The sequence below is a fragment of the Ictidomys tridecemlineatus genome, chromosome 6 (genome assembly GCF_052094955.1).
Source record: "Ictidomys tridecemlineatus isolate mIctTri1 chromosome 6, mIctTri1.hap1, whole genome shotgun sequence".
Lineage (NCBI taxonomy): Eukaryota > Metazoa > Chordata > Mammalia > Rodentia > Sciuridae > Ictidomys > Ictidomys tridecemlineatus.
This window is the reverse complement of record NC_135482.1, coordinates 96,633,256-96,660,963: the sequence shown is the minus strand read 5'-3', so window position 1 is coordinate 96,660,963 and position 27,708 is coordinate 96,633,256. Positions and strand designations below refer to the sequence as shown.

General features: G+C 36.8%; 2 pseudogenes; one reads left to right on the top strand and one right to left on the bottom strand.

The window, feature by feature from the left end:
- Positions 1-3,869: 3,869 nt before the first annotated feature.
- On the bottom strand, positions 3,870-15,516 carry LOC106145550 (taste receptor type 2 member 10-like; annotated as a pseudogene).
- A 111-nt stretch (positions 15,517-15,627) lies between these two features.
- Positions 15,628-16,954, top strand: LOC101978279 (small ribosomal subunit protein uS5 pseudogene; annotated as a pseudogene).
- The last annotated feature ends 10,754 nt before the right edge of the window (positions 16,955-27,708 follow it).

Genomic DNA, 27,708 nt, shown 5'->3' with positions numbered 1-27,708 from the left:
GTCCAGTAATACCACTCAGTGTAGTGTTTTCATAGAATGGAATGCTATTCAGTCATATAAAAGAATGAGGATCTGATTAGTGTGTGAATCTTGAAAACACTATGCTGAGTGAAATAATCCAGACACCAAATGACAAATTTTGTGTGATTCCACTTAAATGACATTTGTAGAATAGTCAGATTCATAAAATTAGAAAGTATGCTACAGATTACTGGAACAGCGTGGGGGGAGGGAAGATTATGGGTTATTATTGCTAATGTGCTCATAATTTCTGTTTAGGATGATAAAAATGTATTGGAAATAGTGTAATGGCTGCACAACATTGTGAATATAATAAATGTCACATGATTATGCCCTTAAATAATTAGAATGATAAATTTTGTTATACATATTTTATCACAGTTTTTTGAATAAATATATAAATAAAGATCATAAAACTCCAGACCATATTCACACACAAGATGAAGTATGAGATAAAACCAATTAAAATTCTTTACTTTATTTGGAGCGAAGAGAAAGTATTGATGTTTAACTCAGCATATGAAATTCTGGTATCAGTAGAAACAGGAAAGAAGGAGAAAACAAAACAAGACAAAACAGAAAAAAAGCATAAAAAAGAAAAAAACAGATGAGACAGTAGAAAGAAAAATAATATAATCACATTGCAATGAATACAAAATAATTAGTCAATGATAATTAATTTTAACATCTTATTAAATAAAGTATCAAAACTAAAAATTTGTTTTCTACAAGAGACATTTTAAAAAAAAGAAATGTAGGGATGGAAGAAATGTTACCAAATATAAAGCAAAGTAACAAAATTAGTGAATATTAGCACAGATAAAACAAAACTTAAAGCAGAAGGATGCATAAGTTTTGGAGTATTGAAAGAAGCTTTTCAATATGAGTTAAAATAATTGTAAAAATGTAATGCTCATAATCAGGTTCTATAGCACATGCCTGTAATCTCACTGCTCAGGAGGCTGAGACATGATGATCATGAGTTAAAAGCCCAGTCTCAGCAACTTAGTGAGATCCTGTATTAAAATAAGAAATAAAAAAAGGATGGGATGTGACTCAGAGGTTAAGTGCCCATGGGTTCAATCTATGGTTAAAAAAAAAAAGTAATGCCTTGAAATGCAAATGCAATATCAGTATTGCTTCCAGTTCAAGGCCACTTTAATTGAAAAAAATAATGAACAAAAACAAACAAATCAATAATTAAAGTGTATGTTTACTAACTTTACTTTTCCAAGTTGGTATACATTATGCAAAGATAGAGGTAATATAAGTAATAGGGTTCACATAAATTTAACACTGGCACTATGAAACTCTTTTAAGAAAACTTGGTACATTCATAAAAATAAATCTTCATTTGGCCAAATAAATATATCCTATGCCAAATATCATACAAACATGTTGCCTGACCCAACTTCAGTGAAATAGAATATTATTACAAAAAAGTTACCTAAAATAAATCTCATAGCTATAAAATTACTGTGTTAAATGACCTTGGCATTTAAAGGAAATTATAAAAAATATTTTTTTTTAAAGAGAGAGTGAGAGTGAGAGAGCGAGAAAGAGAGAGAGAGAGAGAGAGAGAGAGAGAGAGAGAGAGAGAGAGAGAGAGAGAGAAAGAGAGAGAGAGAGAGAGAGAGAGAATTTTTTTTTAATATTTATTTTTTAGTTTTCAGCGGACACAACATCTTTGTTTGTAGTTGGTGCTGAGGATTGGAACCGGGCCGCACGCATGCCTGGCGAGCGTGCTACCGCTTGAGCCACATCCCCAGCCCAAGAATATTTTAAAATTTTTGAATTAAAATATAAAAACCATGTGCCAAAATTTGTAGAATGCATATGATATCTAGGCAGAAAACAGTTTTGAATACTTTTAAAAATTTTTTATTTTTTTAAAAATTTTAAATTGATTTTTTAAAAATAAATGACCGTGGAATGCATTACAATTCTTATTACACATATACAGCACAATTTTTCATATCTTTAGTTGTATATAAAGTATATTCACACCAATTTGTGTCTTCATACATGTACTTTGGATAAAGATGTCCATCACATTCCACCATCCTCAAAAAAAGAAAAAAAAACCTCAAAGTTTTTAATACACTTATAAAAAAAGAATAAAGATTGAAAAGAAGGATAAAAGAAGGCCAATTTTTGCTTTTAAAAGTACAGTTAACCACATGTCTGCAGAAATGCTTCCAGTTCAGAATATACAAATAAACTGAAAAACATGTTTTCAGAAATATGTGTGTGGTCCAACTGTCAGGAGGTAAGAAAAAAAAATACTCACTGTTTTTATATTTTAAAAAATGCACTGTAGGGCTGGGGATGTGGCTCAAGTGGTAGCGCGCTCGCCTGGCATGCGTGTGGCCCGGGTTCGATTCTCAGCACCACATACCAACAAAGATGTTGTGTCCGCCGATAACTAAAAAATAAATATTAAAAAATTTTCTCTCTCTCTCTCTCTCTCTCTCTCTCTCTCTCTCTTTCTCTTAAAAAAAAAAGCACTGTAAAAATGGTGGGAAAGTGCAAATCCTGAAAAAGAGAGTTTTCCCTAGGGCGTCACTAATTGTCTTGAAACCAGAGTTTCAAGTTCTACAGACAATGTGCATGTAAGATAAGAAACCAGGCATGCATGGGCCTCTCCAGAGCTGGAAGTTAGACTGGACACCATCAATGAGCCAGGATCTCTGGAAGGCAAGAAAGTAATGGGCAAACAAAAAAACAAGGACACCTAGCCAAAGATTAAAGCGGGGATGCTTACCTGTAAACAGAATGGAAGGGGAGGTAGTTCTGCTGTTTTGAGTTTTTACTGTAGCCTTGCATACATGTATATTTGGGACTATAATTTGCTCTAGAATTTGATTTGTCTAAAAATTTACCAAATGAAAATTCAGTTTAAAGAAGTCCAAAATTGATAGGATCCTTAGTCAGTCTTTATGGACAAAGTAAAATCCTTCCTGGCAATATGCACTATGTCCATAAAGACACAAAATATGAGAAAATCAAGCTAACAAAATCAAAAGTCAGTGTAAACAACACAGTAAATTATCAGACCAACAAAGACAGCAGACATTTGAGTTGATACTTACAGAGCTTATGGAAACACGGAGGAAGGCACTGCATTTATTTACATTTTTATTTTTTATATTGATTTTTTAGTTGTATTTGAACATAACAGCTTTATTTTATTTATTTATTTTTATGTGGCGCTGAGGATTGAATCCAGGGCCTCGCACATACTAGGCAAGTGCTCTACTACTGAGCCACAACCCCAACCCTATTTATTTATTTATTTATTTATATTTGTTCATTCATTCATTCATTCATTCAATGAATTGAATACAGGGCTACTTAACCTCTGAGCCACATCCTCAGCCCTTTTTAAAACATTTTTATTTTGAGACAGGGTCTGACTAAATTGCTTAGGGCCTCACTAAGTTGGTGAGGCTGGCTTTCAACTTGCAATCCTCCTTTCTCAGCTTCCCAAACCACTGGGATTACATGCATGTGCCACCTTCCCATATGGCCTGGCTCTTTCTCTCATTTATTAAAGAACTTTACCCAGACAGACTTTTTTTTCATGTCTTTTGTCTTTTATTTAACTATCTTTTCTGATTACACAAACTATTTCATAGAAAAGTGAACAATTTATAGAAGATTAAGAAAATAAAAATAATCTATAATTCTACTACTCAGGCATAAGAAACCTATTTATTCAGTTTATATATATATATATATATATATTAATGTATGAAACAGATTTCTAAGCAACAACCTATCATCTATCCACCTATCTTAAAATTTATTTAAAATATACTAATAATGGTTAAATATTTCAAACATGATTAATCAATTTCTCCTTCATGCTTTTCTGTGCTAATTTTAAGTGCAATAAAATCACATTGTTTTATAGTAGAAAATGGAACTATTGAGAAAGGGAAAATAATCTATAATTAATAAATTAATATTGGCAAAAATAACACTAGAAGAAATCATGAATAAAACTTGTAAATTTTGATTTTTTTAATCTAAATTACAAAGGCATTTCTACAAACACCACAAATTATTTGCTAAAGAGCTAATTAAGAGAAAAAAATCCTTACATATAATAATGCTAATGTATAATCACAAAATTGGTAAAAATAGCCAGAAGACTTGAAAAAATAAGAGAAAGTGGGCTGGGGATGTGGCTCAAGTGGTAGCGTGCTCGCCTGGCATGCGTGCGTCCCAGGTTCGATTCTCAGCACCACATACAAAGATGTTGTGTCTGCTGATAAATAATAAATATTAAAATTCTCTCTCTCCCTCTCTCACTCTCTTTTTTAAAAAAAAGAGAAAGTAATTCCTAAAATGTTTAAATCCTATAAAAATTTGTAAACACCCTAGTAATCAAATATATACAAATTCAAAACTCTTTTTATAACCTAAGTAGCGACATTAAAAATAATAACCTTGAGTTATTTTGAGATTGGAATAAATGGATTTTTTTTTTTACTATTAAAATATTGGTTCACTATTTCTGCAGAGTACTTACCAATTCTGCAAGGAATATATCAAATTCATTTTCGTTAGCATTTCTGTTAAAAATAATTTCAATATTCTCTATATGCTCTTCCAGTTCCTGGAACTGTATGTGAATATGCCTATGTCCCTGTGCCTGTGGAGCCCTGGGCCACGTTTTATTTTCCTGACCTTTTCCTTGGTCAGTCTTTTGTCCCTTGGTCAGAGATCATGTTGAGTCCTGTGGTTCTGTAGATGTGGCAGAATCCTTATTCAACTGATCTGATTCTTGACTTTTCATCTCAAATCACTATACTGAGGAGTCTGAAGACTCATTTCATAGGTATTCTGATCCCCTCTCCCTAAGGCAGACTCTTTCTCTAATTTTCACTTTCACCAATATGATTACTCGTACTTTAACAAACATACACAAGTTTTTTTTTTTAAAAGCACATTAGGATTTTAACAGTGAATATAAAAGTAACTTTCTAAATTATTAAAATTGCACACACACAAAAAGCATCCTTTTCTGTTTCTCAAGTCCATATCTTAACTGTCAAGACTGATCAAGATTTTCTGTCTTGGTTTCTTTTTTTGTAGATCTTCCTGAGGAAGAAGATGGGGGTTGGTGCTTCAGGGCAGTTGGGCAAAGCACAATACAGAGGCTTGTTTTAAATGTCTCTTCCCAACACAATAGTCTTTACCTAGAATAGTTCCAGGCTGACATTTTTCCTCTGGGAAGAGTATGAGAAGATGTTGAAGAGTCAGGAACTTGCACATGAGACTAAAATCTCATCAGAGAGAGATATTCTCTGAGACATAGTAGAACATATCATGGAAAATTGAATGAAGTTCCATAACACAGTTATAGAACAATAAAAGAATGTGATGCAAAGGAAAGAAAAAGGTCTTTGAGGATTTTCTCAGTGGATTATTCTCCTGGAACATACGTTTCTGTGCAAGCCTGTCTGAGGCTCTGAGATTTTTTCCTTTCTCACAGCACTTTAATTGCTGCAGTACCCTCCAGCAAGTTTGCTTTAGCTTGTTGTTTCCTAGAATTAGGATAAAGGAGTGACCCCAGGGATATATGGCTGTGGTTGTGAAACCAAAAGTAAATAGCAGTTTGTTTTCTGGCTTACTACCACATACTGCTTCTATGAGGATGCCTATCACATGCAAGATAAGGAGGATGATAAAAGATATTAAAACTCCCATGGCTTTCACATGAGCTTCTGTCCTGAGGTCTGCGGATTTTTGTTCAGTTGCATATGACTTTTGTGTCTCCACAGGGAAACGATCAATAGGACACAGGTAATTAGGAATACTGTAAAGAAGAGAGTGACTCCCAGATTGAGAAAAATCTGTTTAAGTAAGAAATCACTTCCCTGTAGGTGAAACAGCTATGATGTGTTTCTATGGTTCATTTTATCACCATTAATCACCTTCACAACTTGTAGGTGCCATTTTGGAAGCAGATAACAGCATTCACAACTCAAATCTGCTGATGCCTTGATTTTGGATTTCCCAGACTCTAGAACTATGAGGAAATAAATTTCTATTGTTTATTAATCACTCAATCTAAGGGTTTTTTTTTAATAGCACAAACAGATTAAGACACCCCCCGAATACTAATAGATGAAACAAATAGATAAAACACCAGTAAAGGTATAGAGAATTCCAAGAACACTGTCAAGTAATTTTATTAAATCAGCACTTACAGAGGATTACTTATAACTCCAGAATATACATTCTTTTCATACACACATAAGATTCACCAAGATTAATTATATTTTGATTCATAAAACAATTTCCAATAAATGTCTAATGTTCAGAATGGATGTGGTGGTATTTTGTGAATTTCCACATTGAACTAGAAATGTAGTGGATCCATAGAAATTCTGCATTCAGAAATTAAAGTGCTTTTCATCTTGAAAGAGAAAGACTCAGGGTGAGGAGGGAAAGAGGGAAGAAAACCTAAACAAGTACTTTGCAATTATTTCATCTTTATATTTGTTGATGTGCTGATTTTTTTTTTGTAAATTTCCTAACTAAATCTATTTTAAATGGCATTTCAATAAAATTATAATAAAGAAAGTTGGTATTACCATATACTTAATCTTAAATTTCCAATAGTATACTTATATATTTACTTGGGTCTTCTTAGGTATAACTCATACAGTGTTTCAAAATTTAAAGAATACAGTCTCTATTTACTACTTAAAAGATTTTTCTTGGCTCTTTGTGCTTTTGATCACTTTCAGAAATGGGGAAAGATGTTTGCAATGTTTTCTAATGCATTTATGTTGAAATCCAAGAAATCACTGTTATTTGAATATTTATCTTGCATGTAGTATCTTTGTTAAATCATTCAACTAAAAAGAATACTTTTTCTTATTTCATTCTGTTTTAATGGACTGTGTACCACCTGCAAATTGGTCTTCTTTCCTTCTAAGACTGATGGTAAAAGCAGGAAGACTGTATGCATTTCCAATTCTGGAGGTAGCTAAACACTTCGGATGAAGTCAAACAAGATGTTCTTGGTTTTGATTTTATTCAGTACAAATTACTAATCCAATGAATCCATTTCCCCAAATCCTTATTATGGATTCTAAACTTTCAATTATTATTAAAAACTTTTTGAATTCACTTGGCATATCAGAAGTACATTCTCATTATTTCTGTCAAAACTGAATGATTGTTTTCCAGATGACTTTTGGAAAATGATACAACAGTTGAAAATACTTTTCTTTGGGCTTTTATTTTGGAGTCTGTTTCAGACCAAAAAAATATCTAACCCTGATGTGAGCAAACACTACAGGAAGCTCCATAAAAGTCATTCCAAACACAAAACCCTTCTAAACAGCAATCCTTGTATCAGATTGGTTATCAAATATATCTTTTTGCTATTGTCTCAGGCTGAATTTCTCAGATTAGCTGAAGGCTGAACTCACATTTGCTAAAATGCAAATGAGAAGATTCTATGACATCATTTTGTTCTTTCTTCTAACAGGAAAGTTTAAATTTACTCATCTAAAACTTTAAAGTAATAAGTTAGAACTAAATTTTATGTTTCCTTATAAATTCTGATTCTTGAGATTAAATATAGCCAGAATCCCCTACTGGTTACAGCTTTAATTTTGGGATTCTTAAGGGTTAGAAGTCCTGTGCTCAGCATTTGTAAATCTCTCTTTACCACACTGGCTCAGGCCCTCTGGGCTTTTCCATCTGGAGAAAGACCCAACTAGGTCTGCACCACACACCTCCTCACTCCTGAGCCACAACATCCCATTTGACTTGAGATCTCATTTCTAAAATATATCAGAGGGAAAACAGGAGGAAAGTATTTGTCTCTCCAGGGTCTCCTCCTTTATTCTATGTCCTGTCTGGTCTTGTTTGCATATCAAACTGACAAATGTCTCAGGACCCATCTGATTATAGCACCTGAGAAGAAAATAAATTTTAAGGAGGGATATTCTCCCTCCACTTGCTCCCTCCATGTAGAGCTCCAACTCTTATAGAGTAATTGGTGGAAGTATCTTTTCTTAGGATAAAAGTACTGGAGCTAAACCTGGTACCTCTGAATGAAACCTTATTTGGAAAAGGGGGCTTTGCAGATGTAATCATCTCAGACTTAGGGTCCTAAGTCCAAACTGACTACTATTCTTGTTTTCTTTGGTTACCTAGATTTCCCCAGGGTCATTCCCTTCTTTTGTCTCCTTTTCATCCTCCAAAAGCAATTTTTATGAAACTGCACACTTTAAATTCCCTTCTGTGTGGTCCTTGTTATCATCTGCCAGGATTATTTCAGAATTTTTGCACTTAAGATGGATGTTTTTCTTCTCAGGGAGAGATTAGTCAATTCTTAGATCCTCACTCCACTTTTGTGTCTTTCACACAAATTTTCCAGGGACCTTCCATGCCATGACCATCACCACCAAACTCCACAGGGCTTACAGCAGGGGGATAGAGAGATTTTTGTGGGAATTTGGTGTGCAATTTTCTAGTTAGAAATCACTGGAACATTTTATTATCTTCTATCTTCTATTTAAGCTGAGGGTGTGGAATTTTTGTGGCTTTAGTTTATCTAGTTAACCTATGTAGTTTTTGGAGAATGTTTGATGAGTTTCCAATAAGTGGAAAATCCTCAGAGTGAGTTTATTCTTATGCTAAGATTCAGTAATGGAAATCTGAGGAAGAACAATGGTTGGATAAGAAAAAGTTCCCTATGGCTGAAATCACAGGATAAAATAGACACAAGTTAATAGTGGTTCTTGTGTTCTCATTCTGTACTAAGAACAAGCAAGATAAAACTACATTTATGAGTCTTAGGGGAATATTTACTAACCACACAATGAATGTAAGTGGTTCAAAAACACAGTATATATCAAGCAGCATGATCCTCTTCCCTCCGAACCAGCAGAGCTATGGATGAAAATGTAAAAAGGTTTTGTACAAGCCAGATACGGTGGTACATATCTATAATTCCAGTAACTTGGGAAGCTGAGGCAGGAGAATCAAAATTGAGGTCAGCCTGGGCCACTTAGCAAGACCTTGTTTCAAAATAAAAATAAAAAGGGCCAGGGATGTAGCTAAGAGGCAGAGAACTCCTGGGTTCAATCCCCAGTAATGTTCAATCCCCAGTAATGCAAATCCCCATGGTTCCTGGTTTATAACTTTCTGAGACAGGTTATAGAAAAATCGTTATCTTTCCTGGCTATAAAGAAATTTCCTGATCTACTTTGTTTGATAATAGGTCCTCCCCATTCCAGTGTGGTCCTGCTTCATACCCTGGAGGAAAACATGCTGTTTAGGGAGCAAAAGAAGAATCTCAGCAGGCAGGCCTTGCTAGTTTTTCTGTGCATAGTCTGCTAGCAATCATAACTAAGTCATGGCATTTCCATTAAAAACCCAAAGGGACAGAGTTCAGAGTGCTTCAGGCAGCAGAAGATGTGGTGGAGGTTCTACAGGGTGGTGCACCCAGAGACTGCACAACAATTTTGCACCTTTCCCATTCCTCACTATATGCATCTCTTTGTCTGTGTCCACTGTAATATCCTTGAAAGCTGATAAACATAAGGAAATATTTCCCGAGTTTTGTGGGCCAAGCAAATTAATGGAACCTGAAGAGAGGACTGTGGGAATCCAGACTGATAGCTGTTGGGTTAGGAAAAACTAACCTGGGGTTTGCAACTTGTATCTGAAGTGGGGAGCAGTCTTTGGACTGAGCATTCACTGTGAGGGATGCAACTTGATCTCTAGGTAGATAGTGTTAGAGAGTGTAGATAGTGACAGAAATATCTGCTATTGGGGAACTCATTGCTCACTGGTGGAGAAATACTCCCATAACTTTTAATTTTATTCTATTTTATTTTGTTTATTAGAGCTTTATAGTTATACATAGTAGTTGGGTTCATCGTAACAAAATCATAGAATTTGATTTTATTTCACGATCCCCACTCTTTCCCCCCTCTTTTTGCTTCCTGTCCTTTCTCCCCTCCCATGTTATCTTTACTCTGTTAGACTTTTTTTTTTTTGCTCATCTATTTATTTACATTTGATTGGTTTTACATTTGATTGGTTCTTTCACTTACACATAAAAGTGAAATTCCCTGTGGCCTATCTATATTTGCATATGACATGATTTTTAAAGAATTCATTCTGCATTTCCTTTCCTTTCCCATCCCTTCACACTGCCTCTGGATTTCCTTATAATATCTTTATAATATCCTATCTTTTGCTCCCCCTTGTGTTTATTTTATTCTAGCTTCCATATATGAGGGAAAATATTTGACCTTTGTCCTCATAACTTTTGAGAGTGCAGAAATCTTCTGTTTATTGTGGTGTGAAAGTAGAGGAGAAACAGGCATTTTGTTTTTCCAACATCACAATGTGCATTCTATATATGATAACTCCTCATTGCTTAGATTTTACAAAATGCTATTATAATCAAATTTCAGGAAGTAGTAGCTAGGCTGTCATGACAGCTGTTTAGCAGTTTCCACAAAATATGGACTATCTAATTTCTGTGGTTAGTTACATCAGTGTCAAAAATATTCATGAATAAAATTTTATTGTAAAAAGTTAGCAAAATATGAAATAAAGGTTAAATCCATATTAGAGAGACAAAGTTGTTTCCTAAAGGAAATAAATTGTTGGAGATAATGGCACATTTGGCATAAACTATGACTTTCTGAACAATAGTTTACTTTGCAGATCCATATTGACTTCATAATTCCACAAAACACTGACTGATTCCACCATCCTAACTTTTAAGCAACTCAGTATTAATAATCAGTGACTTTCAATGTTCTGTGAATATGTTTTTGATACCAGCAGGACTGCAGCGAAGTCCCATGATCGTCCCCAGGTGGTCCTGGAGTGAGGATCGCCTCTGCCCCAGGTAACCGCTCCCAGCCGACGATCCGTGTCCTGAAGAAAGAACCCGCTGCACACGATATGCCATTTCGAATGCTTGGTTTATTCACACCAGGTTTCATCACATCACACGAGGCACAGGAACAGAGACTGGCGGGGCTCAGTTCGCTCGATGTTGACCCACTGGCATCGTGGATCTGAACTGACCAAAGAGCTCAGCCTTCCTGGCCCTTAAATACTATAGTTGTTTACAACATTTCAACTCAAAAACATGTTTATGTCGTGGCTTCTATCTCTTATCCTATCTTCACAGATTGTGTTTATACTGCATCACAACACGCTTATCCTAAACTACCACACTTGTTTGTGCTAAAATACATCAAAACATGTTTACCTTATATCCTTATCTAACTCACACATATTTCTAACTTATGCACCCTTCTTCATCAAAACATGTTTACTTCAAACTCTCCTGTCAGTTTTCTATTTAACTTTTTCTTGGTTACGTTTCACTATCTCTTACTCATTCTACTTTGATGACCTTTAATTTCTGACAACATCCATCTTCTGTAGATTGTTGTGAGTAAATACTTTAAAAAATATAAAAGGGGCTGGGGTTGTGGCTCAGCGGTAGAGTGCTCACCTATCACGTATGAGGCCCTGGGTTCAAACCTCAGCACCACATAAAAATAAATAAAAATAAAAGTATTGTGTCCCACTACAATTAAAAAATTTAAAAATTTAAAAAAATAATATAAAAGTTCTAACTAAGCTTGAAGCCCTCAGATGTATTTTCTCTTTGCTTTTTTAGTTTGTTTGTTTTTATTAGGTTAGAGTTCTTTCCAAGTCTAGGAATAACTTATGTGATCCTCAGTGTCACAGTGCACATACAAAAGAAGAATCCAATGAAGACAGGTATATTCTACAAAATTCTCTTGCAGGCCTATCTGTGTAGCTTAGAGTACCTGTCTTTTTAGGATAAGCTTCAGGCTTTTCTCATTTGGACATTTACAAAAATCACAACACACAAGTGACCTGAAGGATATAGAATTCCTATCACAAAATAAATATCACAACCAGTTTGTTCTGTAGCAAACAAAACAAAAATACTCCCCCAATCCCCAAACTCTCAAATGTCATAAAAAGGATAAATTGATACAGAGGAAAGGACAAAAGACACAGTAAGAAAAAAAGAGTAACTGCTTTGATGTGGGCCCCTACCGTGGGTTCTCTGAAATGCCCGACATTAAACTTAATATGCTTCATGCATTTCCACAAAAAAAGGGAACAACAAAAAAGAGGAAATACAGAAGAGAGGGACAAAAAAATAAAGATAATAATAGTTTAACTATAAAATTTTGTTTCATATGAAAAAAACCCTGCCTTATTTCTTTATATTTTTGGACATGATACCAGAAGACATCAAAACTATGTGACAAAGCAAAGCTCATGAACAGGAAAGGCACAGAAACCAGTAGACTCTGAAACCCACCTTGTTAATCCTCCATTTTAGCCAATGGAAAAAAAGGAGAAATTGGCAATCTTCAGGAAATAAAATGCAGCAAGATAAGTAGCAAAGTAAGTGCTCAGGAGGTTGGCTAATATGTAGGTCCCAGTTAGCATGTGTCAGGGATTTCCTGGGACAGAACTGAAAACACATTTACAATTGATAGCAACAAATCAACAGATTCTGTTAAAGGCTAGACTAGTAAGAAAGAAGTCATCCAAAGAACTTCTGATTTCTAATCCAGGCAATACAACTTATGAGTCCAGTGAGTTCATTCCCTAAAATTCCTGTCATAAATTTCCCATGTGTTGCAATCATGAAATTTTTCTCCAACATATTCAACATGGCTGTCAACAGAAAACTCTACACTGTAGTTTGCTGGTTGAGGAATTGTCAGATGACTTACTAAATAATGATATAGATCTTAAGGTTGTTTATGCAATTAGTATTCTTCTCCTTGTTTTTGATGTGGTTTCTGTCTTTAACTATGAAGCCCACTGTTTGCAGTAAGACTGTGGAATTACTCTTCATAAGCCATTGAACAGTTTCCAACCACTTCTGCTAAAAATTTCCAGTCTTGATCCAGATGTCAATTACAAACTGTTTTTTTCCTACATATAGATATGATAAAAGGTCCAAACACTCATTTGCTAACACGCAAATGAAGACAGATTAATTTTCATTCCTTTGGATGAAAATACTTTTTGCTCTCCCAAAGAACTACATCATTTGATTTACAAATCTGAAGTGTGAAATAGGAACCTTGAACACCTATTTTTACCATAATAAAGTTCTTCAACAAGTTAAAACCAACAACACTCCCATTGGTGATTAGTTATAGAGCATTCACAGTGTAGGTTGCTGAGTTACAAAATAAGATACAGAGTTTGAAATTTTCAGGAAACTTGAAGGCAATATATGACTTAAACCTGAGGACTATAATTCCCAAGGAAACGTTTTTTTCTTCTTGCCATAAAGAAGCAGGCTTTTCAGGTCATATCAATATCATCTTAAATACTGCTTTAAAAATGATAAATTTTGGATGAAATATAAGCATGCAATATTTTAGCATTTAGCTGTTCATTATTTTTTCTTTTTATTATACACAGAAAGAATTACAGTTTTTGTAATGCTGAGGTCTAGCTTTTAAATCAGCATTGGAATTTAGGGACTTTTTTAAGCTTGTAAACTCTCTAGAACAATGATTTTAATAACTTTATAATGGTATATCAAGGACATACAATATATTTACTCCTCAGGAGCCCTTATTTTGAGGTATTATCTCTGTCTTCCTCTCTCTCTCCTACTTCATTTTTCTATTAAACAAAATTATGTAATCAGTATTGTAGTATGTAGAAATAATTCTCTATTTACTTAGATAAAACATCAATAGGTTGAATAATGAGTTTAAGTGAACCAGTATTTTAAAGTTTTTTGATTGTCAATTCAAATTGCTATTGTAGATAATTTTTGTAAAGTAGTGCTATTAATTAATTAAAATGTTAACATGAAAATTGGAACAGTATTTTTCATTATTCATCTTAAATTGTATATTTACAACCATAATTATTTATCTGAGGAAGCTTGGTGGTTTTCTGACAGATTTCCACCAATTCATTTCATTTTGGAGTTATAACATATTACTTGTTTTTTTTTTTTTTGCAGGAGAAAAGTTATTAGTTGGCTTTCTACTTTTTACATATAGAAGTCATTCATTCATATTTTAAGAATGTATAAAACCAGATTATTAATCAGCATCTATACTCTTCTTCCAGACAAAAAGTTTGGAGTGTCCTTTTAATATAAAACTTCAACCCCACAATTTCCATTGCTACAGTAAATTCAAATCTAGTTCCAGGTTATTGCTATTGTTCAAAAACCTTTCTTTACAAGGTCATCAGACTTCACAGGTATATTATCAAGTCTTCAAATCAAGTTTTATTATTTCTTTCTCATATATAATCCAAAAAAATTAATTCAAAATTTGTCATGAAACTAAAATGGATTTAAAGGTAGAATCCATAGGAAAAAAATGTAACACGAAAAAGAGAGAAAAAAATGAAAACACTGAAACTTTTTTTTTTTTTTTTTATAATCTAGGAGAAGGCTTAAAATAATGAAACTGGAGAAAAATATACTATACCCTCTGGAGAAAATATACTATGTTTTAGAGAAATCTATAACTTTACCACAATTCCAGTCAAAATCCCAATAATATATTTAATGAGATTTGAGAAATTAATTCCAAAAATCTGCTAGAGGGGTAAATATTGCAGAATAGCTCAGAAAGAGGAAAAAAAAAATCCACACTGGCAGACTATGAGCAAAAGTTGAAAAATAAATTTGAACACATTATAAGGAACATGTACACAAATTTATGTCAATGAACTCTACTACAATGTCTTTACACATTTACATGCTTTCCTTGCACCTACAGGCACTTAAGTTTGCAGACCTCCTTAAAGCTATATTAGTGTATTGGTGATTTATTTAAACTAATCAGATTCCCCTCCTCACAAAATATACAAATTATGAATTTGATTACAGATCTACTTGTAAAACACAGAGATTGTAACAAAAGCAAAAAAATAAAAATATTTAAATCATTTAATATGAAAGCCCTCCTAAGAATATAATTCAAAATCTTAGAAATGTAAAAGAAATGTGACAGTTTAAGCTCACATAGTTATAAAACAGTTCTATGGGGAATAATATCACATAAACAAATAATAAATAATTTGTTGAAAGATACTTGCAATATTTTTAATACTCATACTTCATAACAGGATCTGATGAATTCGTAAAAAAATGTTTGCATAGTTCTGTAGAAAAATGGACAAAGTTTATGACCAGACAAATAACCAGATTAAGAAAATATAGTGAAATAGCTCAGATTCTTCTGATATATCAAAGATGTCATGCTTCCAAGAAAAAAAAAAAAGCAGTTCATTCACCCTTGAGGAAATCTCTCAAGGTCCTTCTTTACGCCCTGCACAGTCACCAGAACTAGTATTCTCCCATCAGAAAGCTCCAGCTTTCAGACAACAGGAGATTTAATATGGTCCAAAGTGATGGCTTTTAGACACCTAATCTAACCAAGGCATACCCATAATTTAAAGTCTTAAAATTCAATATCTAAAAGGGTGGATTGGAACAAGTGTCTGTATTATTTCTGCTGAATGACAGACCACTGGAAGTTGTAGAGATATGAAAATTAGAACATGGCCTATTTGAAGACATTCATAGTTGAAATTATAAAATACTATTGTAATCAAAACAATAACAACAGAAAACAAGAAAAACAGTAAAAACAGTATATTTAGTCTAAATCCTATCCAATGATTACTCCTGCACATAGAGATACTATAAAAAAATTAAGGAAAATCATAACAATAAAGAGAAATCTTAGCTGGAACTAACGAAAGAATTAATCTTTAAGAGAGTTCAGTTAATGGAAGAGACATGAGAGAATATTAAATAAATCAATATTAATTTAATTATTAAGTTAATAGAATATTAAATAAATTATTAAGGCACAATTAATAATTTAGAGGAACTTGGAAGTCTTCCTTAACTAAAAAGCTATTAAAATTTTCAAAAAAAAGTAAACAATATTTGGGAATCTTAATCATGTTTGTAATTTTTTTTTTTTTTAATGTGATAGTAAATGCTGGACTAGAGATCAGACTTCTAAATAGTGAATAGTGAATTGGAATTCCTAGCCCAACAACTTGGGCATTTCAGAAGCATTAAGAAATGAAAATTCTGGTTTCTTTGGGAAAACAACAAATGTTGTAGTGGGAGGGTCCAGAGGCCCTGGGGGCCTGGAAATGGGAGGCTACAGTCCAGGAAGGATTCTGCGGTGGCCTCTGAGATAAGGCCTAAGACATGGAGTGGATCCTGGTCACCAAGGTGGGCCACCTGGTCAAGAACATGAAGATCAAGTCCCAGGAGGAGACCTAGCTCTTTTCTCTGGCTATCAAGGGATCTGAGATCATTGATTTTTTTTCCTGGGGGCATCACTCAAGGAAGAGGCTTTGAAGATCATGTTTGTACAGAAGCTGACTCATGCTGGCCAGCAGCCGAGGTTCAAGGCATTTGTTACTATCGGGGAGGTAGCCACTGCTATGGAGGGGACATCATCCTGGCCAAGCTCTCTGTTGTTTCTGTGTGGAGAAGCTACTGAGGGAACAAGATTGGCAAGCTCCACACTGTCCCGTTCAAGGTGACAGGATGGGATTCTGTGCTGTTGTGTCTCATTCCTGCCCTCAGAGGTACTGACACCGTCTCAGCCCCTGTACCCAACAAGCTGCTGCTGATGGCTGGTACTGATGACTGCTACACCTCTGCCAGGGGTTGTACTGCCACTTTGGGTAATTTTGCCAAAGCCACCTTTGATGCCATCTCCAAGACATACAGCGACCTGACCCTGATCTCTGGAAAGAGACTGTGTTCACCAAGTCTCCCTGTCAGAAATTCACCCACCATCTTGTGAAAACTCACACCAGAGTCTCTGTGCAAAGGGTCCAGGCTGCAGCTGCAACATAGGGTTTTTATATAAGAAAAACAAGGTGAATAAAACTTCTTAAAGAAATAAAAATTCTGATAGAATAAGAGACCTGAATAATAAGAATAAGAATATCATGCAAATATTTATCTATTGTTAATTTAAAGCTAAATTAAAAGAAATAATCAAACAAATAAATTAAAAAAAAAATCTGAGCCGAATAACATTCGGCATAACATTTAGAATTAAAGGCTATTCTAAAGGCTGAGCTGAGGACATGTTTGAGGTTTCAAGAGAAAAAGCACATTCATTTTTTTATAGTAGTAATAAAAATGATAAAACAAGTAAATAAACTGTACACATAGATACATGGAGAGATTTATACATTGGAGAAATGTTTACATTGCAAAAATAAAGATAAATGCTTCAACATTTCAGAGATGGTTATACCCACAAAACGCTGCTTGATTCATATTACAGGAGAAACTTTAATTTTTATGAGCCAAATTCTAAATTAAGTCCTACAATGGAGAATTACGGTCTCCCACTCTGTTTGGAAACCTCACCAATTTACAGATGCCAGCAAATTTTTCTAAATAAAGCCCTTGCCGCTCTCCTTTGGGTCTATACAATATATCTTCCCTACAGTGTTCTTCCAAAGAGACCTGTGCCCATATAATAAAAAGTGCACTGCACAAGGGGGAATATCCAGGTTACTCTGAGAGATCGCAAGATACTGCTCTTGAATTTACACTAATTCCTGAGTGCTGGTAGCAGGCCCACCCTGGCCCCTGGGGACTCAACCCCCAGTCTTTTGTTATGCATGTCAATGTGGCCAGCTCACAAGGCCGTGACGCGGGCTTGCGGTTTCCTGTTTATCAGCCTCGAGCATACGTGCTTGTCGGGAACATCTTGACCTGTTCGGAGCCTCCTGATAGGGGACAGTGGCGTAACCCAAGGACGCAGTTACTACTCTTCCCTCCTCGCTTTTGAGTAATTTCCCCAGCTGTTACAAAAGATATATAAGGGGAACAAATTTGGCAATAAAGTAAGCGCACGCAAGAGAGTGGCCGATAGTTCGGCCCAAAAATCGGAGGTTGCAGCCTTGATATTGGCCTTACAGACCTATAGCTCGGTGCCCCTTAATGTTTTCACAGACAGTCTCTATAGGGCACCTTATATTGGAAAACAATCCACTATCATGGATCAACTACAGACAGTGCAGCTTCTTATATGGGCTGGGGCAGACCCCCTCTTCATAGGTCACATTAGAAGTCATTCCGGACTTCCAGGTCCTCTGGCGGCGGGCAACGCCATGGCAGACGCTGCCACACATGCCACTAACCTTGTATATACAATAACTGAGTATGATAAGGCCCTACAGCTTCACAATAAATTTCACCTAAACGCATAAACTTTGTGCTTCCGCTCAGGATGTTCCCGGGATCAAGCTTTAAAAATTGTCTCCCTATGCCCTACTTGTGCACCTTTTATCCATTTCCCTTCTCTGGGAATCAACCCAAGGGGCCTTCAGCCAAATGACATCTGGCAAACTGATGTAACTCATATTCCTAGTTTTGGAAAACTGTCCTTTGTGCATGTCAGTATAGACACGTTCTCTGGTTTTATCTCCGCTACTTTACATTCAGGAGAGAAGGCTAAGGATGTGATACAGCACTATGTAAAAACCTTTTCCTTTATGGGAACCCCTCGATGCATAAAAACAGATAATGGCCCAGCTTATACTAGTCAAACCTTCCAAAAATTTTGCTCACAGTGGGATATTATATACAAAACAGGAATCCCATATAACCCCCAAGGACAGGCCATTGTTGAACGGGCCCATCAACATCTTAAAATATATTTGCAAAAAACTAAAGAGGGGGAGATATACCAGAGTTGTCAGGGACCACATGCACTGTTAAATATAACTCTATTCACTTTAAATTTTTTGCTCACAGACGCTGAAGGCCGTACAGCGGCGCAGCGTCACTTTTCCCCTCCCACCATACAAAAAGCACAGATAAGATGGAAGGATCTGGCTACAGGGAAGTGGCAATCCCCTGCTCCACTCTTGGCTAGAGTGAGAGGAACTGTATGTGTCTTCCCTCCAAGGACGGAAAAACCCATTTGGGTCCCGGAACGCTGCACAAGACCGGTGGACGCAGACTCGGGAAGGAGCGGTGACCCTGGGACTTCAGGTTCGGCCATTTTCGCTTCTCCAAAGGAGTGACAGGATGAGTTTTGCGGGTTGGATCTTCCTTATAACAGTCCTGGTATGCAGGCTTGTGGATGCAGGAATGGGTCCCCCACTAGGTAATATCTACCAGCATCTTTTGGGGATCCCCTGCAAGTGCAGGGGAGGGAATTGGAATCAGGCCCCCAGTAGCTGGATCCAGACTGCCAATTGTGTAACCAGGGTAGCCTACCTCCGGGCTGAAGTTCATCAACAAATTGGGGGATTTCACCACCCTAAGTGGGTATGCGAGAACAAACCAAAGATTAACCCCCCTGGTCTCAAAAAAACCCTCAGTAACTGCTCCACAACTTGCACTTATACTTCAGCAGTTCATATCTCTTGCTATGAGACGGCCTCGATTTGTGTACACAAGGGACGACAGTATTTTGAGGCCAGATTCACCAAGACCCGGTTGGGGGAGGGGGTGGAAGTAACTTTTCACTTCGCTCAGTTTCTTTTTGGCCAAAGAGGAGTTGAATCTAAACTCTGGTAGGCTGGGTGCCAGGGTGAGGTTGGCAAGTCCTCCTGTTGGCCCACTGCAGCTCCTACAGGGATCTCTGACAAGGGGGGGGGCGGGGGGGGACCTATTGATTCTGTTAAACATCTTCAAGTTATCAAGCTTTTGAAACCGCAGACCCCTGAGCTCGTATACCACCACTTGGTGCTGCCTAAGTCACAGCTCCTGTATCTGGATGCTAACACATTAGATATCTTAAAGGACCACTTTTTCCTTGCTTAACGACTCCAATCCCACACTTGCTAATGATTGCTGGCTCTGCATGACAACAGGGGTGGTTATGCCCTTAGCGGTCCCTATTAATGTCACCATGCATAGTGATGATATTTGCCAGCCCGGATTACCTTTCAAGGTCCAGCCCATGGGTGTCTTTACAATATGCCTTCTGGGTATGATGCAAAACAATACCTACGGTGTAGATGTTGGAGTGACCTCCTTTGGGAACTGCTTGACGGTGAAGAATTATTCCTCACCCACTCCAGCCCTCTGTCCCCCTAATGGCACTGTTTTATGTGTGGGGGAAATTCTGCCTTCCCTCGACTCCCTGCAAATTGGACAGGTGTCTGCGTTCTCACCCTGCTCCTCCCTGACATAACCATTGTCCCTGGGGATGAGCCCCTGCCCATCCCCAGCCTAGAGATTCTAGTGAGAAGACACAGGCAAGCTATACAGGCTCTACCGCTACTTGCCACACTGGGGATAACGGCTGCTGTGGGCACAGGCACAGCTGGACTGGGTACAGCGATACATTCTTATCGCCGTCTATCTCAGCAGCTTATAGATGATGTGCAGACCCTATCTGGCACTATTAGGGATCTATAAGACCAGATTGATTCTTTGGCAGAAGTGGTCCTCCAAAATAGGTGAGGCCTAGACTTACTGACTGCCAATTAGGGGGGAATCTGTTTAGCCTTAGGAGAAAGGTGCTGCTTCTATGCCAATAAATCGGGCATAGTTCGCACTAAAATCAAAGAGCTTCAAGAAGACCTAGAGAAAAGGAGAAAAGAATTATTCAAGAACCCTCTTTGGACTGGGATGAATGGGTTCCTGCCCTACCTTCTTCCCCTCCTGGGGCCCTTACTGGGTCTTCTTTTGATTGCAACCTTGGGACCTTGTGTTGCAAATAGGATAACTCAATTCATTAAGGACCAGATTAACATTTTAACCTCCAAGCCAATACGGGTTCACTACCAACGTCTGGAGATGGATGACTCCGCCCACGAGGTGTACTTACGACCCATCTGGAGATGAGATGTAACTGGACAGGAGCCAATGCCCGAGCCCTCCTATGTGTGCCTGCTTTTGCCCAGGTTCCTAATTACCCTGCTGACTTGGTGCTGTCATCCCAGACCCTTAAGTTCAGAAAGCTCCCTGGTCATAGCTATCCCACTGGCAAAGATGATGACTGGGATCCACAGTTGTGTCCTGCTGGCCATGACACCCTAACTGAAAAGTGTCCATTTACGTAGGACAAGAGATGATCTTCCACGCTTACACTGCAACCTAAGCCAGGGGAATGGGGCCTCCCCAGAGATGAGTAAGCAGTGCAGGGGCAGTGGATGACCTAAGACAGGGGCTACTTGATTCCCTTTGACATGCAAAAAACAAAAAAGGGGGACTTGCTGGTAGCAGACCCACCCTGGCCCCTGGGGACTCAACCCCCAGTCTTTTGTTATGCATGTCAATGTGGCCAGCTCACAAAGCCATGATGTGGGCTTGCGGTTTCCTGTTTATCTGCCTCGAGCATATGTGCTTCTCGGGAACATCTTGACCTGTTCGGAGCCTCCTGATAGGGGATGGTGGTGTAACCCAAGGACACAGTTACTACTCTTCCCTCCTCGATTTTGAGTAATTTCCCCAGCTGTTACAAAAGATATATAAGGGGATATATTTGGCAATAAAGTAAGTGCATGCTTCCTCCTGGATGAAGAACCTTGGTGTCCTGTGTATTTCTTAACCCCACCATCTCTCACCGGACTCAGCTCCGTTATCCGGACGTGGCACCTGAAGATCCAAAGTAACCACCATAGTCTACCAATTATAATAAGAGCTTATTTTGGTCACATAACGCATGGAGTCTTGGCAAATATTCGAATGAACATTGGCCCATAGATCATTGACTCAACCCTGAAAATACAACTGGAATAAACATATTTAGTAACTGGAAGAAGACCAATATCTGATATTTTGCCCTTAAAGAGAAATATCCAAGTAGCAGACTCTCCCCACCAAATTAAACCAGGAGTAATACTGCCTCCCTGTAAGTTTCAGGGATCACTGACTGACCTTAAGTCTCCATATCCATGAGAATGGTGGTATCTGTCACATCCCCACTCAGCATGCTATCCTGATGGATTTTAGATAGGTGGATTTTGTAGAATGTCTTCAGTTACAGATGTTATTTCAGAAATAGCATCTGTAGTAGAGCAAATTAACAATTTCTGGCATCTGAAATGCTGTTGTTGATCTTTTGGTGCTTTTTCTGCCATAGCAATTCATAAGAACCATTGGAAGCAATTTGCCTTTACTCTAGTGGTACAAATGGTACATGGTCACAGCTTTGTCTGAGGCTTTGTCAGCCCTCCTACTCCTCATCATAAGCATCACCTGGTCCATTACATTGTTATCAGTTTATGGATTCTGACAATCAAGAAGTAGCAAGTACTTCAAATGCCATAGTAAAATATATATTAATCAAAGCATGAGAGATAACCTTCCCCCCTAAATTCAGGAGACTGCTATCTGAATGAGGTTTCTGATAATACAGGGATTTGAAGCATGTTGAGATGTCTCCTCCAGTATGAAAAACAATTTGCTGAATCCTATACCACTCACCACTAAAAATCGTATGGCATTTTTTAAAAAATTATTTGTTCTTTTTAGATACACAGGCCAGTAGAATATATTTTGACATATTATATATACATGGAAGATTACTTTTCATTTTTTATTAGTTAATTAATTAATTTTAAAAATTAATTTATTTATACCTCCCATTCTTGTGGTTGTACTTGTTGTGGTTACAGTGGTCGAAGGACACAGCATTTTATAGGCCTCTTGATTTCAGATTCAATAAAAATCTGACTGTGCTACTTTGTTCTCAAATTCTAGTCTGCTAGTTGAGTTCCTTTTTTTTTTTTAATCTTGAAAAACTTTGTTACTTGATGCTTTTTGTTGCAGGTACAAACAAGTCATGAATTGTATTAGGAAATAGCCACTGAGGACATAGACTTTTTAACAACTCAAATTTTTGGTTCACATTTTTTAAGAAATGTTTTATTAACTTCTCAATATGTTACTTTGTACATTAATTCTTCTCATTTTGATGATCTTTACTAGTTTTATTTTTATTTATTTTTTATTTTTTAAAGAGAGAGTGAGAGAGGAGATAGAGAGAGAGAATTTTTTAATATTTATTTTTTAGTTCTCGGTGGACACAACATCTTTGTTGGTATGTGGTGCTGAGGATCGAACCTGGGCCGCACACATGCCAGGCGAGCGCGCTACCGCTTGAGCCACACCCCCAGCCCTTTACTAGTTTTAATTGAAAACTTAAACTATTCTTTAGGAATTAAATCTATATGTATTTGTATGTATATGAATGTATCTGTATTTTTTAAAATCCATGGCTATTCTAAATGTGTTTGTATATATAAACACATATATGCTTTTTCATATCGATTTAATGAAAATTAAATTAGTTAAAATGTCAATTATATTGCCTAACAAAAATGTGTTAACCATCTGATTTGACTATTAATATTATATGTTGCTACTTTAATTTTACTATTAAGTATTAATATTCTGATGGAAACAGCAAAATTCTCTTAACTGATTTCAGGTAGATATTTTCTTCTTCCTTCCTTCCTTCCTTTTTTTAAGACTTTTTTTCTTGGTACTGGGAATTGAAACCAGAAGCGCTTAATCACTGAGTCACATCCCTACTCCTTCTTAAAAATTTTTTGAGACAGTCTCACTAAATTTTTCAGGGCCTAAGTTCCTCAGGGTGGCCTTGAACTTGTGATTTTCCTGCTGCAGTCTCCTGAGTTGCTGAGATTGCAGGCACACACTACTGTACCCAGCTCACACAGATATTTTCAAGGAGTTCATTGACCTATCACAGAACATGATTAAAGATGTTGGGTTAAATAAAAGAGATCTTCATGAAGTCCTATTTGTCATCTTTATTCTTGAGAAACTCATGGATCACTTCAGGCATTTTTAGGAATACAGATTTCCTTACATTTATGAAACAGTCTAGGATGCAAAGAGAAGCCTATTTTAGTTTGCTGTTGAATAAAATCAGAATAAATGGTTGGCTGGATAGATAAGAAAATATCAGTATATGAGCAGAAGTCCTTGCCATGTCCCTTTGTGGAATAGGATTGGTCCACTTTATCACAATATTGCTTCAAAAGTACATAATGAAGAGGTGTAGGAATAAAATCATTGATTTCAGATTTCCTGTGACCTCTGTGTTAGGATCCCCAGAACCTGTGCCCTTCCTCTTCCTGGTGTGGTATCCTAAGGAGAGGATTAAAAGGAGAAAGGATTTTAGTGACATTACAAAGGGGATGATGAAGATCATGTTGAGAAGCATGTGGGAAGTTAAGCTACATTTTCTAAGATGTCCCATATTAAATTTCTGTCAGTGTTTGCATGCTTTTTGATCCAGCACTTAGTTGTAGTCTCTAAAAGAAAGAACAAGCAGAAAGAGAGGTTTTTCCTGGTACAATTTTTAGAAACATCTTGGAAGTTTTCCATTGTATCCACTGGAAAATGAAACTGGGAAAGTTAGCTACTTATTTATTTTTTTGACTGAGGTGGCCATACAGAAATAATTGGATCCTGTCCTGAGGATGTCACAATTTATCATTGAATTATTTATATAAAATTTTCTCACAGTTTACATTGTAGTTCATGTATTCTGGAAATTGCTAAATAATTGAGAATGAAATCAATCACAAGGAACTTCCAGCTCCTGATCTAATCAATGCAGTTAACTAATACAATGAACCTGTCTCCCCAATGCCCATTATTTTAGTTATCTTTTTCACTGTTGTGACCGTGAACAATTAGAGGCGGAGAAGTTTGTTTGGAGCTTACAGTTTCAGAGGTCTCAGTCCATAAATAGCCAGCTCTATTCCTCTGGGTTCAAGCTGAGTCAGAACATCATGACAGAGGAAAAGCACGTCAGGATATGGCCACCAAGAGAGAGAGAGAGACTCCCCTTACCACAGACAAAATATACACCCCCAAAGGCACTCCCCCTAATGACCCACCTCCTTCCAGTCACACCTTACTGGCCTACAATTGCCACTCAATTAATCCCTATCAGAGGTTTAACTCATTGATTAGCTTAAGTCTCTCACAGCCCAAACCTTTCACCTCTAAACCTTGCATTGTCTCACACATGAACTTTTGGGAGGCACCTAATATCTAAACCATAACACCCATCATGAAATCTATAGCAGAAATGACTGCATATACATTCTTCAATATGCTTGCCATGTGTGATGATCAGGAATCTGTCTTCAGCATAACACTGACTTGTAAATAAGGTATGATAGATTTGTGTATACAAAGTTTTACTATTCAATGTTTCTTTTGTGCTATACAATTGGTGGCCATGGACAAAGAATGTAAGGCTTCCAGGGTTCTGCAAAAAGTCTTAGTTATCTTTTGGAAAATGAACATTTCTCTCTACATCTCAATTTGTGATTTTCAAGACAGATACGATGTTACCTGCTGCTGTGGCACTGCTTATAGTTCCCCTGTGAAGCTATGCATTGGAATTTGAATTGTGGTTTATTAAAATGCAAAAGAGAATTAGATTTTTAAATATTTTTGTCTTTTTTTCCTTAAGATTTAAACATTATTGAGTCATTCTTCTTAGTTAGAAGCTGCAAGTATTAAACCTGTCTATAAAAGTAGTGTCTTAATGGATTCGCTGAGGAGGAAGCCATGTCCGAGTGAGAAAGGAAGCAGAAAAGAAAAAGATAATATTTACCTTATCACTTATTAATGTCTTTAATTTCTCTTAACAATGTATTGCACACATTTTCAGGGCACAGATTTCAAACATCTTTTATTAATATTTTTGCCTAAATATTTGTATGCTACTGTAAATGGTATTTTCTGATTATTCGTTTCCGGTATCTAGAACTATAGTTGTTTTTATATATTGATTCATATACCACTACATTGCCCAAAACTCATTAGTTTCAACAGGTTTTGCTTTAATATTTTTTTTCTTTTGAAGATTTCATGGAATTTTCTACCTATTCAAGATATCATCTATGAATAAAAACAGTTTCATTTCTTCATGTTAAAAATGAATGCCTTTTTATTGCCTAGTTTTACTGGCTACAACCTTTTTCATATTAATGGAATTTTTTTTGTTATGTAGTATACATATATATTCCACATGTATTTATTATGCTCTCTCACTGATAGAGACATTAAAGAAAACATGCCCACCAGGCCATTAGAGTACTTATCAATATTAAATGGGAATTTTGATAGGAAACTTGCTTTCCTTGTTTCTGACAGTATTTACTATTTTTTCTAAATGTAATGTTACCACTGGCCTTTCCTAGGTGCCCTGCCTCAGAGAAATTTCTCTTTTAATCCTACTTTCTTGAGAGTTTTATAATGAACAGGTGATAAATTTTGTAAAATTTTTTTCCAAATTCATTATAATGATTGTGATTTTTATTCTTTAACCCATAAATATAATAAACATCAATTTAAAATATTAAATTAGCCTTACTTTTTTGATAAATCCTACTTGATACATTATATGTATATATTATACATATTTTATATATGTGGCAATGAAGACAAGAAGTTTACAGGAACCCCGAAAGGCCAGTGCCAGATGGCTTGAATAAAAGTGGAGGAAAACATCACCCAGCTTCTCCTCATCAATCTGAGCTAAAGCCAAATCTGAACCCCACCCAGCCCTGCTCTTCTGATGAAATTTCAGATTCTGACCATGGGATTTCAAATGCAGAAGGAGGCACGGAGGTGGTGGAAGCCACCAGGATGAGGAGGAGGAGGCCAATGCCTTGGGTGTTGGGATGAGGTGGAGTGTTGTGGTGAGCCGTGTCAGCGGACCGTGGTCGCCATTACAAGATGGCGCTTATCAGCGCCGTGGCCTGTGATAAACAACTCCTTATTTTGGGAGAGTTGGCACGTAGCTGTAAAACACCCTATGAGAAAGATCCACGTGGTAGTTGTGCATTGGGGCTTGATGTGCTTTATCAAGGCTGGGGCGCTCAGGTGAAGTGGTAGAAGTAGAAGTAGAAGTAGTAGTAGTAGTAGAAGAAGCTTCCAGAGACACATGATTAAAGGCCTGAATAAACTGCTGAAAGAAGAATCCTGTGTCGTGTCCTCCTTGCTGGCGAGGGGTAAAGGCAGTTGGTGGCCCGGACAGGGAACACCTCCTCGGACCCAGGATCCAGAACTTTCAGCAGTCAGGGTGGTGCACCGGTAAGTTCCCAGGTAAAGTGGGAATCCGCAAATGAAAGCGGGGCGCTCCTCGGTAATTAAAGAGAGAGTGGGGAAAAAATAATAAAATAAGACGCTCCTCTGTAGATAAGGAGAGATCGGGGTTTTATATTTTCACTTTCTTTATACTGCTTGGAACAGTATGGGTGCTACTTCCTCAAGCCCAATTTTGCTGGCCTTGGATGGGTTACTGCGTTCCAAGGGACTTAAAGTGAAGCAGAGCACATTACAGAGGTTTTTAGAAGAGACTGACTCTGTAGCTCCTTGGTTTGCTTTTTCAGGGAGTCTCACGATTCCCAGTTGGGACAAATTAGGGAAAGATCTGGATTTCGCTTACAAACAAGGAACTTTAAAGGGCGGTACCATTCCGCTTTGGAAATTAGTGAAGGGGTGTATAATGGATGGTAAATGCCAGAAAGCTGTGAGCGAGGGTCAGGCCATTCTTGAGCAATTGCATGAAGAAAAATCGGAGGGGTCACATAGCGAGGTAGCAGAAAGTATTAGGAGTAAGAGTGGTGAACAGACAA